Below are 15,462 nucleotides of genomic sequence, written 5' to 3' on the forward strand. Positions count from 1 at the left end.
CTGGCTTTTACACAGTGCACAATTAACTTCCACGTTCAAATTACAGCCTATGTGTCATACTAGCAGACCTCAATTTCTTAGGAATGTCCTCTTTGCCTGTGCTATCTCTCTTCTATTCTCTTCTTACTGTGACATCTCTCACGCATTATTTTGCTTCCGAGATACCACCACTCTACCTAGTTGCTGCTTTTGTCTGATAAACACTCTGTTCATATTATGTGCTCGTCAGACGGTCCATTCCAAATGACAACAGCACTCAGTCTCACCGGGACAACTGTTCCTCCACAACACGTGCAGCAAACAGGTCCTCCCTTGCCGGCAGCTCGTGCTAGCGAGCGTGTGACGGCCTCCGTGGCCAGACAGCAGGTGTTCCGAGACCCCGGGCTGCGGTGCCCGCATCGGACTCTCAATGAGCCGCTGCCAGAGCCCGCCAATCCCAGACTGGACGTCACTCGCCAGCAGACTTATCTTCCGGGACACTCGGTGACCGAAGACCCCGAAACCGGGGGCTTCGACTGTGTACAGAAACGGGCGAGTTACACTGAGAGACAATGATTTTCCCTGATTAGCAGTTGTTAATATAGAACTAATTACCCATTAATATGAAGTCCATTTATTTACATTGCAAACACTTGGAGGAATGCTGTCAAAAGAATTGTAATGGTGTCTTCTCGAATTGTTTTCTGATGGAGGTGTGAAAAAGGTGCAGTATATGAAGACAGCTACTGGTAACAATTTACCGACTTCCTAGATACACACCGGCAGGACAGACAGTGGTGGCAGTGGTCGAAGAACCTCAGGTTGGGAAAGGTGTCGGCACTTGCCAACCACTCGAATCGACAGCAATTTTACTAGAGGCACATTCCAGCTGCCTCAGAGTAACGACAGGCAGAGGTAGGTGCGCGCGATCGCGCGCATGTGTGTAGTGGGCAGAGTGAGTCAATACTGGAGCTGGCAGCAGTCGGCAGTGTCGTCTGGGGTCAAACCCCGCCTGGTGACTCTAGAGCAGTGCACGGCACTGTCTGACCCCACTGGCTCCGGCCCGAGAGGACCTCAGTTCGACCCCCGGCCTATCCGGACGGCAGCCAGACCCACGGGCTCTCGGTCCCGTCGGGACAGTGGAGGAATGTCGACCGTTTCACACACGGCAGATGCCCGTGCCCAGCCTGGCCGGACAGCTATTTTTTATACTGACAAAGCAGGTCTCGTTTCAGCTGTCACACACACACACACACACACACACACACACACACACACACACACACACGGCCTGCCGAACTCCACCAAAATGTGTGTAATGCCAGCGCCAGCCACTGACGCAATGCCAGGGTCGTGGTCACAGAGTCACCAGCAACTCACAATGTCGAGTCAGCATGTGCCACTAAGTGCCTGCATTTTGCCATCGGGCCTCTGCTTGAGCCTGTGAGGTTGGTTGGTTCGTTGGTTTAAAGGCGGGAGAAGGGACCAAACTACGAGGTCATCAGTCCCTTGTTCCTAATAAAACAATACCACAAGTGTGAGAATAAAACAGACGAAATATATAAACACAAAACGGAAAGAAAGGAAAAGCCAAAAGAACAAAGGGAAGGCAACGAACACTAAAAGGAACAAACAAGAACAAGGACAAGAAAACAACAGAGATGCTAGAAACAGAAGAGAGTTAAACATGAAAGCAAATTACAGTAGCTGGCCAACCACGAAAAACAAAAAGGGAAAGCCAGCCACTCTGCAACACATTAAAACCTAAAACCTAAAAGCTCTAGGGTGGAGGACACAGAGGGACAAAGGACATGCACTAAAACCTACATAGAAGTATAAAACCTACTCTCACAGATAAAATATAAAACTAAAGCTGCTGTGGAGGCATTGTTGCCCAACAGCGAAGGCATGGAGCTGGGAAAATTAAAAAGCTTGCCGCAGAGTGGCTAAAAGTGGTCAGTCCAGCAGGAGGTGGACGACTGTCATTTGGCAGCCACAGCGACACTGAGGTGGGTCCTCACAATGGAGCAGGTAACCTCGCATTAGCCACGTATGGTCAATGCGGAGCCGGCAGATACAACTGATTCCCTGTGAGTGACCTGCACGGAAGATTTCCACGCATTTGTAGTTTCCTTAATGACACACAGTTTGTTGTGCGTGCTGTGATGCCATGCCATCTACCCAAGTCAAAAAATGCTGTGGTGTAAGACAGAACACAGGTCAGCTTCGGAGATGCCTATCTCCAGAAGCGGTTTCTGCGTCACCTGTTTGGCCAGCCTGTCGGCAAGTTCATTGTCGGGGATTCCGACGTGTCCTGGGGTCCACACAAACACCACGGAATGGCTGCATTGTTACAGGGTATAGATGGACTCTTGAAAGGACACTACCAGAGGGTGGCGAGGGTATCACTGGTCGATAGCTTGCAGGCTGCTCAATGAGTCAGTACACAGGAGAAATGACTTGCCACAGCACGAGTGAATGTACTCAAGAGCAAGAGATATGGCCGCCAGCTCTGCAGTGAAAACACTGCAGCCAACTGGCAAGGAGTGCTGCTCAACATGTCACCCACGAACATGAGAAACCTACGCGACCATCACCCAATGAGCCGTAGGTGCAAACCACTTCAGAGCCTTGGAACATGTCAAGAATCGAGAGGAAGTGACAGTGGAGAGAGGCGGGGTTAACGGAGTCCTTAGGGCCGCGAAAAAGGTCCCGACGAAGCTCCATCTGAGGCGTACACCGTGGAGGTGTATGTGAACAGACCGGAAGTAGATGTGTTAAAGAGAAGGACTCCAGTTCAGAGAGAAGGGACTGCACGCGAACCACAATCATCAGCCCCGATCTGGGCCGCAGATGTGGGAGATGGACTACTGTGGGCAGGAGAACGAGACTGTAATTCGGATGCTCAGGGGAACTACGAATGTGTGCTGCGTGACTGGCAAGCAGTTGTGCATGCCTCACCTGCAGCGGAGGTACACCAGCCTCCACGATTACGCTGGTCACCGGACTCGTCATAAAAGTTCCTGTCACTAATCGAACCCCACAGTGGTGCACAGGGTCGTGTAAATGCAATTCTGAAGGCACTGCCGAGCCATAAACCACACTCACATAGTCAATTCGGGATTGGACAAGGGTACTGTAGAGCTGCAGCAGCGTGCAGCGAGCTGCAGCAGCGTGCAGCGATCTGCACCCCTCCCTGTTTACCTCTCCCTGTTGCTTCATAACCTGGGTTGTGAGTAACTGAATCCACTTTCCCTTCTTCCCTTTTTTCCCCTCTCTCCTCCCTGATGAAGGAACAAAGTTCCGAAAGCTAGGAATGTAAATTTTCAGTTCTGTTTTATGTGTATCTATCGGCTGTACTGAGCTGAGGTAAGTACTGGCCAGCCCCTCTATCTCTTTGTTAGTAGTTGTTTCACATCTCATATGAGATTTTCCATTAATCATTTTGAAATGATACGTCTCCAATACAGTGCATGGATTGTCATTAAGGTGAAGTGCACGTTCCGAATGAATGGTATGACGCCGACAAAAGTGCATGACGCACGACTTTGCAGCTCAAAACTGGAAGCCGTGGGCTAGAGCCCATGACTGCGCCTTGTGGATGGCTCCCCAGAGGCACCGCTCAACAACAACAGTACTGGAGCAGTAGTACGAAATGCAGAAGTCGTCTGTATACAGAGAAGGTGGGACGGAGGGCCCGACAGCTGCTGCTAGACCGTTAATGGCCACTAAAAATAGAGACACACTAAATATACAGATCTGCGGGACTCCATTCTCCTGGATAGGGATGGAACTATGAGAGGCACCAACGTGGACACGGAAAGTACGGAGCAACAGGAAATTCTGGATAAAGATCAGGAGTGAGCCTGTGAGACCCCACTCGTATAATGTGACAAGTATATGATGTCACCAGGTCATGTCGTATGCTTTTCGTAAACCAAAAAAGATGGCAACCAGGTGTTGGCATCTAGAAAAGGCTGTCGGATGGCAGACTCGAGGGAAACAAGATAATCAGTGGCAGAGCAACCCTGGCGGAAGATGCCCTGACATGGAGCCAGTAGCCCATGTGTCTCCAGGATCCAAAGCAACTGCCAACAGTTCCAGCAGCTTACAAAGAATTATGGTGAGACTGATGGGCTGATAGCTACCCACACAAAGCGGGTTTTTACCAGGTTTGAGCACCAGAATGAAGGTGCTTTCCCACCACTCCGATGGAAAGACGCCATTGCACCAGATCAGGTTGAAGATGACGAGGAGATGTCGCTTGTAGTCAGATAAGAGATGTTTAATCATCTGACTGTGGATCTGATCAGGTCCAGGAGCTGTGTCAGGGCAATGTGCAAGGGCACAGGAGTTCCCAGTCTGTAAATGGGGCATGTAGTAAATGAGAGGACTTTCCCTTATAGCCGCCATTTGAGAGTGGAAAAGGCTGGGGGCTATTTATCCGATGCAGACGCTCGAGCAAAGTGCTCGGCAACGGACTCGGAAATCATGTTTGCGATGATCGAGACTTATCTCTCCCAACACTCCTGCTTCAGTCGTTTGATAAGTTGGCGAATGCACTCACCAACACTCCTTAATTGCTTCAGCGACATCCGGCAACCACCAAGAGACTGCCTTATGCTGGGGGCACCCTACAGAGCAAGGGATTGTGTTTTCCGCTGCAGAAACAATTGTAGTAGTCACCTACTGAACCATAACATCAATGTTACCGAGTGGAGGAGATTCAACGGTGACAGCAGAGGTGAAAGTTTCCCAGTCAGCCTTGTTTAGAGCCCATCCGGATAGGCGCCCGTGGACCTGACGCCGAGGCAGTGACAGGAAGACTACAAGCGACATCTCCTCGTCATCTTCAACCTGATCTGGTGCGATGGCGTCTTTCCATCGGAGTGGTGGGAAAGCACCTTCATTCTGGTGCTCAGACCTGGTAAAAACCCGCTTTGTGTGGGTAGCTATCAACCCATCAGCCTCACCATAATTCTTTGTACACCAGCTTATCAGTATTACATGAATAGGGCTTATTCTCTATGCTGCTTTCTCCTTGCAACTACTCCATTTAATGTGCTACCTGAAACTCACCTACGAATGCTAGTGTGGGCTTGCCTATTCTTCCATGCCTCATTTCCTTATTTCTTCTCCCACCCAGAAGCTCCCTCCCTCCCTTTAATCTATCTTCTCCTCCTTGTTACACACACCCACACCCACACAACTTGACAGAGGCATTCCACACAAAGTGGACCTTTGGTTCCCAACTGACATATCTCCAGCCACGATGAAATTTTGCACAATGTCCTTTACGGAAGTGGCCACTACCACACAGGTCGTCATGTGCTCTCCAGTGGATAGATGGGAGAAGTCCTGGGCTGCAAGTTGATAAATCAAGGGCCAAGTGACTACCATGAGCCACACTGAAATGTGTGGCAGACCCAGTATTTAAGAGGCAGAGGTCGAACTGAGTAAAGTTTCGACACCTCTGTCTCGGCCAGTAAGCAAGGTGCCACCCCACAAGGGGTTATGGATGTTAAAATCTCTCAAAAGTAGGAAAGGTTTAGGGAGTTGATCAATCAGTGCAGCTAACATATTCAGGGATATTGTACCATCTGGTGGAAGATCTAAATTGCAGACAGTTATTTCCTGCATCATCCTTATTCTGACAGCTACAGCTTCAAGGGGGTTTGAAGGGGCAGGGTGTCACTACAGACTGAGTTTAGGACAAACACAAACTCCACCTGACACTCGATTATAGTTGCTACAGTTCCTGTAATATCCCTTATAGCCGCAGAGGGCAGGGGTCCACATTGCCGGGAACCAGGCAGGTGTAAGGCTTAACAATTGCTGTAGCTAAGCCAGGCGGTGGAAAAAACTGCCGCAATTCGAATGGAGGACGTCATTGTGAGACTGGGAGTCATGAAACATTCGATGTGGCAGTTTACACCTCAGGGTGCTGCCACCAACTTTTTGCCTAAGCAGTCTATATCCGTTGTGTCCGAGGGTCTGGAAAGCTCCAGGCCCTCAGAGGACGCCAGAATCTCCACCCCATTCTCAGACGCAGAGCTTGTAGGTAGCGGTAGTGTGGGTGCCACCACAAGTTCCTTGTCCGTCGGGGTTTCTTTTTCGATTTCTTGCACTGTTCCTTGGGTTTCCCTGGCTGGGAGGACTGCACTGAATTAGTCTCCGGGACTCAGGATGAGCGTGAAGCACTACAACCAGCTGCTTTTGGGCTCTTCAGCCGTTGGCGGGTGTCATCTTTCCCACTAGCAGAAACCTGAGAAGGGAGTGACCCATGGGACCCCTTCCTAGCAAGAGAAGCCGAAGAAGACTTATGGTTATCTGGCTTAGAAGCAGAGATGGGCGTCCCTGATGGTTTCGAGGGGGGGGGGGGGGCGTGTTTGGTCCCAAAAAGGTGGTGCAGGAGCAACAGGGAGGGAACTGCCCCCACCATCAAGGGGGCAGGTGTAGTCTTCCAGCTCTGAGAGGCGACTGGGGTTGGCACAGTTAATGGCGCCAGAACTGTTGTAGCGGCGACGTAAGATGTCATACGTACGGGATGCAGGCATTCAAATTTTCTCTTAGCCTCAATGTAGGTCAGTCGGTCCAAGGAGAATACCATAGTACGGCGAGCAAGGCAAATGGTGCTCTCTGCAGATGACACAGATGGGAGGTGGGGCATATGGAGTATTGGGATGTGATGAGCATCCACAACCTCGACATGCGATGCTGGAAGTACAGCGGGAAGACATATGGCCTAACTTCCAGCACTTAAAGCACTGCATCGGTGGAGGGATATAGGGCTTTACATCACAGCGGTAGACCATCCCCTTCACTTTCTCGGGCAATCACCCTCGAAGGCCAAGATGAAGGTATCAGTGGCAACCTGATTATCCCTCAGACCCTGGTGGACACACCGGATGAAATGTACACCTCGCCGCTCTAAACTAGCACGCAGCTCGTTGTCAGACTGCAAAAGAATGTCCCTGTGAAATAGGATACCCTGGACCATATTTAAGCTCTTATAGGGCGTGATGCTTACGGAAACATCCCCCAGCTTGTCACAAGCGAATTACTCCCGTGACTGTGCAGAGGATGCTGTTCTGATCAAGACTGACCAAGATCTCATTTTGGACAAGCCCTCCACCTCCCCAAACTTGTTCTCTAAATGCTCAACAAAAAACTAAAGCTTCATTGTCACGGAAGATTCCCCATCAGCTCTCAAACATACAAGGTACCGGGACGAATAAGATAAGCTGCCATCCTTAGCCTGACGTTCCTCCCATGGTGTAGCCAGGGAGGGGAATGATTTGGGGTCATACTTCTGCGCACTGAATTGAGCTCGTGAACATTTACGGACTGCTGGTGTTTCACCACCAGCAAGAGATGACAGACTACACTGCATCGCGTGTCATCTGGCCTGATGCCACCCATTCCGACCATGGGCCCTCCCCACAGGTACCACCCAGTCTCAGCAAGGGCCACCTGGCAGGATGGCCATTGCCGGGAGTCCCGATGCCCCAGGGGGATAGGCATCTACCCCTTGGCATATGTGGGGAGTTAATGGTGCAGACATCAGCAGAGCAATCCCTGTGTGGTGTCAGAGGGCTACAACCAACAGGTTATACGGCAGCCCCACCACAACAGACTGGTTACTGTGCTGGATATGAGGTGCAAAGAAGCCCATGGTCATCATCAATGCAGAAATCAACACTGCAAACTGCACGTTGGGTAACGCACCCAGGAAGGTGTCCTCACCCAAGAGATGGAGAATGAGCGGGACTGAAATGGGACGATGAGAAAATGGGCTAAAGATCTCAATGCACAATGGACACGATGCACCGTGTAAAGTGCCCTTCCCCAATTGGCTCACTCTTCAGGAAAATTTTGAAGAATGGAGGTCAAACCCTACAGGGGACCATCACAAAAGCCAAAACGTAAGAAACTCGTTTTAGTCACCTCTTACAACAGGCAGAAATACCTTGGGCCTATTCTAATACCAGGACCCACAGGGGAGACTGGATTGAGGACTCTTTGGTACAGAGGACGCAGCATGTTATCGTGGATAGAGAGAGTCAAAATCAGATGTAGAAGTAACGTCAGGTGTGTCTCAGGAAAGTGTGTTGGGATCCTTGCTCTTCATATTGTACACTGAAGAGCCAAAGAAACTGCTAAAAACTGCCTGATATGGTGTAGCCCCCACCCCCGCCCCCGAGCATACAAGAGAATCTACTAAGTAGTGCTGGAAGGAACTGACACCATGAATCCTGCCAGGGCTGTCCATAAATCTGTAAGCGTACGAGTGGGCGGAGATCTCTTCTGAGCAGCATGTTAAAGGCATCCCAGATACGCTCAATAACGTTCATGTCTGAGGAGTTTGGTGCCCAGTGAAAGTGTTTAAGATCAGAAGAGTGTTCCTGCAGCCACTATGTAGCAATTCTGCTCATGTGGGGTGTTGCATTGTTCTGCTGGAATTGCCCAAGTCATCGGAACGCACAATGGACACGAATGGATGCAACTCATCAGATAGGATGCTTATGAATGTGTCACCTATCAGAGTAATATCTCGACATATAAGGGGTCCCATATCATTCCAACTGCACATGCCCCACACAATTACAGAGCCTCCACCAGTTTGAACAGTCCCCTGCTAACATACAGCGTCCATGGATTCATTAGGTACAAGTGTACATGTCCATCTGCTCGATACAATCTGGAGCGAGACTCGTCTACCAGGCAACATGCTTCCAATCATCGACAGTCCGATGTCGGTGTTGATGGGCCCAGGCAAGGCGTAAAGCTTTGCGTAGTTCAGTCATCAAACGTACATGAGTGGGCCTTCAACTCCAAAAGCCCATATCGATGATATTTCATTGAATGGTTCACACGCTGACACTAGCTGATGGCCCAACATTGAAATCAGCAATTTGTGAAAGGGTTGCACTTATGTCACATTGAACGATTACTTATGTCACATTGAATGATTCTCTTGAGTCATCATTAGTCCCGTTCTTGCAGGATCTTTTTCTAGCCTTCAAACTCACCTAGATCTTGATAACCTGCCACTGAATCAGCAGTAACCAATCTAATAAATGTGCTACACACTTGTTGCCTTATATAGGCATTGCCGACCCCAGTGCCATATTCTGCCTGTTTACATATCTCTGTATTTGAATATGCACGCCTATACCAGTTTCTTTGTTGCTTCTGTGTATATTAATAGTAACCTCAAACTTTCTGCAGATGATGTAGCATCTAAATTGATATACTATCCAAAACAAGCTGCACAAATATTCAGTCAGATGTTGATAGGATTTAAAAGTGGTCCAGAGGTTGGTAATTTTTTAAATGTTCAGAAATGTAAAACTGTGCACTTCACAAAATGAAAAAAACTTAGTATCCTATGACTATAACATACACGAGTCACTGTTGGATTCTGCCAATGCAAGTAAATATCTGGTGTAGCAATTTGTAGGCATATGGAAAGGAACGATGACATACACACAGTTGTGGATAAAGTAGGTGGTAGACTTCTGTTTACTGGTAGAATACTGGCAAAGTGCAATCTACCAAGCAAATTGCTCGCAGATCACTCGTGCTGCCAATTCTAGAATATTGCTCGAGTGTGTGGGACATGCGTGGAAGAGGACTAACAGGGAATATTGAATGTGTACTGAGAAGAGCAGCACAAATGGTCACAGGTCTGTTTGATCCACGGCAGTGTGTCAGATACTGAAGGAAATGAACTGGAACTCTCTCGAAGATAGATATAAACTAACCTGACAAAGTCTATTAACAAAGTTTCAAGAAGCGGTTTTAAGTGAAGACCCTAGTAATATACTACAAGCCCCTACATATTGCCATCATAGGGAGCGTGAGGGCAAAATCTGAATAATTACAACACGCACAGAGGCAGTCGAACACTTGTTCCTCCCACACTCCATGCCCACGTAATGGGAAGAAGCCGTAATAACTGGTATAGTGGGATGTACCCTCTGCCATGCGTTTCCCGAAACTTGGCAGAGCATAGATGCAGAAAATGGAGACTCTAGAGACTACAATTAAATGAAAATCCTATCCGGAATGAAATGTAACATACACTCCTGGAAATGGAAAAAAGAACACATTGACACTGGTGTGTCAGACCCACCATACTTGCTCTGGACACTGCGAGAGGGCTGTACAAGCAATGATCACACGCACGGCACAGCGGACACACCAGGAACCGCGGTGTCGGCCGTCGAATGGCGCTAGCTGCGCAGCATTTGTGCACCGCCGCCGTCAGTGTCAGCCAGTTTGCCGTGGCATACGGAGCTCCATCGCAGTCTTTAACACTGGTAGCATGCCGCGACAGCGTGGACGTGAACCGTATGTGCAGTTGACGGACTTTGAGCGAGGGCGTATAGTGGGCATGCGGGAGGCCGGGTGGACGTACCGCCGAATTGCTCAACACGTGGGGCGTGAGGTCTCCACAGTACATCGATGTTGTCGCCAGTGGTCGGCGGGAGGTGCACGTGCCCGTCGACCTGGGACCGGACCGCAGTGACGCACGGATGCACGCCAAGACCGTAGGATCCTACGCAGTGCCGTAGGGGACCGCACCGCCACTTCCCACCAAATTAGGGACACTGTTGCTCCTGGGGTATCGGCAAGGACCATTCGCAACCATCTCCATGAAGCTGGGCTACGGTCCAGCACACCGTTAGGCCGTCTTCCGCTCACGCCCCAACATCGTGCAGCTCGCCTCCAGTGGTGTCGCGACAGGCGTGAATGGAGGGACGAATGGAGACGTGTCGTCTTCAGCGATGAGAGTCGCTTCTGCCTTGGTGCCAATGATGGTCGTATGCGTGTTTGGCGCCGTGCAGGTGAGCGCCACAATCAGGACTGCATACGACCGAGGCACACAGGGCCAACACCCGGCATCATGGTGTGGGGAGCGATCTCCTACACTGGCCGTACACCACTGGTGATCGTCGAGGGGACACTGAATAGTGCACGGTACATCCAAACCGTCATCGAACCCATCGTTCTACCATTCCTAGACCGGCAAGGGACCTTGCTGTTCCAACAGGAGAATGCACGTCCGTATGTATCCCGTGCCACCCAACGTGCTCTAGAAGTTGTAAGTCAACTACCCTGGCCAGCAAGATCTCCGGATCTGTCCCCCATTGAGCATGTTTGGGACTGGATGAAGCGTCGTCTCACGCGGTCTGCACGTCCAGCACGAACGCTGGTCCAACTGAGGCGCCAGGTGGAAATGGCATGGCAAGCCGTTCCACAGGACTACATCCAGCATCTCCACGATCGTCTCCATGGGAGAATAGCAGCCTGCATTGCTGCGAAAGGTGGATATACACTGTACTAGTGCCGACATTGTGCATGCTCTGTTGCCTGTGTCTATGTGCCTGTGGTTCTGTCAGTGTGATCATGTGATGTATCTGACCCCTGGAATGTGTCAATAAAGTTTCCCCTTCCTGGGACAATGAATTCACGGTGTTCTTATTTCAATTTCCAGGAGTGTATGTCGTCTTGTACATTTTGCTTACAAGCCTGACGATAAAAATAAAATAGGGATTTTAATAATTTTTGTTGGTGTATTAGATGTAATGTGTTACTGTATATACAGAATGAAGAATGGAAAAATTAAATTAGCTCTTTCACAAAAGCGATATATGTAATACAATATCTAACCTTATTGCTTAGCCACCGAACCAGCTAGCCGAATATAATCCAATTGTTTTATTAAAAGACAAATGCTCCACTTAAAAGATTTAGCAACACCCCATGCATCCACTTACTTACAATTTGCGTAAATAATAGTGTACGGAACACACCATCACAGTGCCTAATACGGTACAGGGAAATAATTATCATCGAAACCAGCTTCCAGTCATCTCAGAACGGGTAAATGGAAGTCGTGCACGGCTTTTATGATAATGGCATACCATTCTTCCCATGAAAAGTTGTAAGTGAAGTTAACAATGATGGAGACGGATAGCAACTGTGCATCCTACTCTCCAAAGTAGATGACAAAGGCTCAGTAATGTTGAGACCTGGTGACTGTTGTAACCAGGGGAGATACAACAATCCATCCTCACACTCACAAAACAAGACCCGGACAATGCAAGCTGTGTGAACAGCGGCCGTGACACCTCGGAATGCAGCAGCACCACTGAGGAACAAGTGTCCATGGGATGGACCTGACCAACCAAACTGGTCACACAATCCCTGGCAGTGGTGTGACCACAGAGACTAAGCATGGGGCCCACGGAATACCATTATATCGCATGCCAAATCGTCACAGACCCCCTACTGTGCATCATTCTTGGCCCGTAAACTTTGCCAGAAGCCGAAAACAACGTGAAACGAGACCCGTCCAGACAAATGACAGTCTTCCATAGCTCCGGCAGTCTAGGTTTTATGGCTTTGGCACCATGTTTTCCAGCTATGAACATTTGCACCAATGATGAGTGGTTTCGGAATTCCTGCTTATGGAGCTTCCTTTGTGCTGTATTAGTGGTGACAATTCACAAGAGCAACATTCAGTTCTAGAGTGACTTTTACAGCTATCCCACTTTTTGTAACAATCTTTTTTCAGCATCTATACTAAACCAAAATGATTTGATTGCCCTCGTAAAGTTTGGTCAACTCTACATACAAACTGTTATTTATTGTTCTGTTTATACATACGTGATTTTTTTTTTAATCGTGTTGTTTCTGTAACTTTTACTGTGATGTTATGAGCCATACGCTGAATTTATTTATTTATTTAGATGTGGTCGAGACTGCAGTCGCCGTCATAGGATTGTTACGGTTGCTGAATTTAGGGACCTACAGAGAAGAGCTGTTAATAAGGTCTTTGAATAGCATGCTGAAAAGGAAGTGTGGGAACCGAAGAAACTGCTGATGCAGCAAGAAATGTGAAGCTTTTTCACTAACTATAAATATTGCTATGACACAGCACTGCAAAAATAAATAAATAAAAAATAAAATAAAAATCATCAATGCCAGTGAGAAGTCTAACACACGATTAACACAAGGAATTAAGAAATCAGCTGTCACCGTTGAAAACCTAAACAGACATCGCAAAATCAAAACAATAAATCTGTATTTCAGGAAATGCAGAAGGGTCTTTAGGTATGTTTTGAAGGCAGCAAGAAGGCCAAGCAATGATTCACATAACAAAAGGGAAAGTAATAAGGCAAAAGTTTTGGAAGGTAACAAACAATAGCACAGGAAAACGCAAAATTGAATACTATAATACCAAAATTAAAAGTGAGAGTAAAGTGGTAGTCAATATATTTAACAAGCACTGTACAAACATGGCACCAAAACTAATTAAAAATACATGTAATTCAAATAACAAAAATATAAGAATACCAATTTGTGGAAAGAATATTTCTGTAATCAGTAACAGAATCTGAGGTGAGAAATGCTATTAATTAGAAAATGAAGTGTGTAATGGTATTAATTTAAGTCAAGACAAGGTAATCAAACTAGCTGCACCAGTATAGATTCACAGATAACTGGAATTATTAATACAACTTGCAGGATGGGGGTGTTTCCATCAAAATTAAAGATACCCATAATAAAGATGCTCTACAAATTGACAGGTAGGCCTATTTCTAAAATAACTGGAAGAGTAATTTATGAAAGGATAGCTGATTTCCTGAATAAAAAGATAAAACACTTACTAATGCTCAAAAGGAGTTAAGGAACAACAGAAATAAAAGTCTTTCAATTAATAAAAATGGTCCTTAATGCCTTGGATATTAACTAATTAAGCTGTGTAATATTCAAAGATTTGTCCAAACCATCTGATCTAATAAGCCATGACTCACTGCGTATGAAACTAGACTGTTATAGGGCCCGGGAGCTGCCTTCAAATGGTTCAATTCCTTACTGCCTGCTGGACAACAGAATACAAACATGTCATGAAGGCAAGGAACATCTCTTAAAGTACAAAAAATATTAGGTCTAGCTATGGAAAGCCACAGAGCTCTGTGTTAGGCGATCTGTTGTTCCTTATTTGTCAACTGATTTTATAACAGCTGATATAGTGATGTTTACTGATAACAAGCATAAGGATGCACTGGGGGTGATTTACAGCATATTGTCTGAGAAAGAGAATAAATGATGCACAAAAATGGTTACATGGTTTACACTCTTGTCACGAATAAGGAAAAATGGTATGGATCAATTTCAGTAACAGACTATCAGAGGCAAAGTTAAGCAGCACAAGAATTAGGTTAGGTAACTATGATATTGCAGAAGCTCCATACACAAAATTTCTAGGCATGGATGGATGCGTACTGAAGTGGAAAATGCATCTAGAAGATTTGAATAAAAAATTAAATAAATGATGTGCGTTAAGAATCCTTTGGGGCTGTTGCGGCATTGAATTAGTGTTACATGCCTTTTGAACTTATATGAACAGCTTGATTAGATGTGGTGCGATTTTCTAGGGAAATCTAGATATCACAAAAACTTTCTAATCTAAAACACGAGCTATCAGAATAATGATAGGGCTTCGCCGTAATGATACAGGGAAATATTTAAAGAACTCCAAATGACACTTCCCGGCTTATACGCTTACGAATGTTAGCGCTTTCTGATTAAGTTATGTTGAAAGGTGATAATATGGCTGCGAGTTGGCGAAGCCAACGAATGTGGAGGGCAAATAAAGGCTGTGGTAACGAACTGACGAGGTAGCAAAGTGTTGTGTTTACGTCCGCGCCATATTGAAAAAGACATTGGGGATCCAATACATAACTTTTACCCCGTGTCACATTTTCAAGTAGGTGTTCAAAAATTAGAAAATCTAACGACGGCAAAGGAATGAATACCCTGACCGCATACATACTCTCACGGCACTTGTTTGCTTCATCTAAAATAATAAACAAACGCTAATCTTGGGGTGTCAAGACTTGTTTATAACCTGGATAATTTCTTCAATTTTAATACAGCTCTTTGGTGTAAAAGTTAAAAGGGGCTATATTAAAGTCGCCACTACTGGAATGAGTACCACAGTTTTATAGCACAAGCCCCGGTTGCATGATAACCGCGATCTCCATCTCGGCTCTAAATTCAACTATTTACTTATATTGTTCCCGGTTGAATTAAAACTACGCTGAAAATACGCGGTTCATGGAACGGAAGCTGCCTCATACTCTTTCTCATATGTATTCGAAGATTATGGCTAAAAAGATATGATTGAACTCACCGTGCGCTAAGTAAACAGCCTGCGACATGAACTCGAAAGATGCATTGTTGACTTCATGTTATCTTCATACATAATTTCTAGTCACGGTATACATAATTTCGAAGAAACCGGCACCTTTTTCCAAGCGTCGTTCAACACATTCTTTTGTTATCACACGAGGGCTTCACACACGAAAAGTCAGCGATATAGCTCTTTTTCCACAACAAGCGCCGCCCAACAGCGCCACCCACACCTACCAACAGCATGTACTCGCGTCAACGTCAACTGGCTAG

At 46.9% G+C, this 15,462-nt stretch overlaps 1 protein-coding gene across 2 annotated transcripts in view; it reads right to left on the bottom strand.

Annotated features, from left to right (window-relative positions):
* LOC124720160 overlaps positions 1–15,462 on the bottom strand; it is a 92,047-nt gene extending 76,585 nt beyond the window's left edge. Inside the window, exons 1-2 of one of the 2 annotated variants that reach the window (XM_047245469.1) lie at positions 15,191–15,462; positions 267–515 (exon numbers count right to left, since the gene is read on the bottom strand). The gene's annotated coding sequence lies outside the window, so the exon portion shown is untranslated. The remainder of the gene's footprint in view (positions 1–266; positions 516–15,190) is intronic. The other variant, XM_047245468.1, reaches the window with a different exon arrangement.

This window comes from Schistocerca piceifrons, chromosome 11, assembly GCF_021461385.2.
Source record: "Schistocerca piceifrons isolate TAMUIC-IGC-003096 chromosome 11, iqSchPice1.1, whole genome shotgun sequence".
NCBI lineage: Eukaryota > Metazoa > Arthropoda > Insecta > Orthoptera > Acrididae > Schistocerca > Schistocerca piceifrons.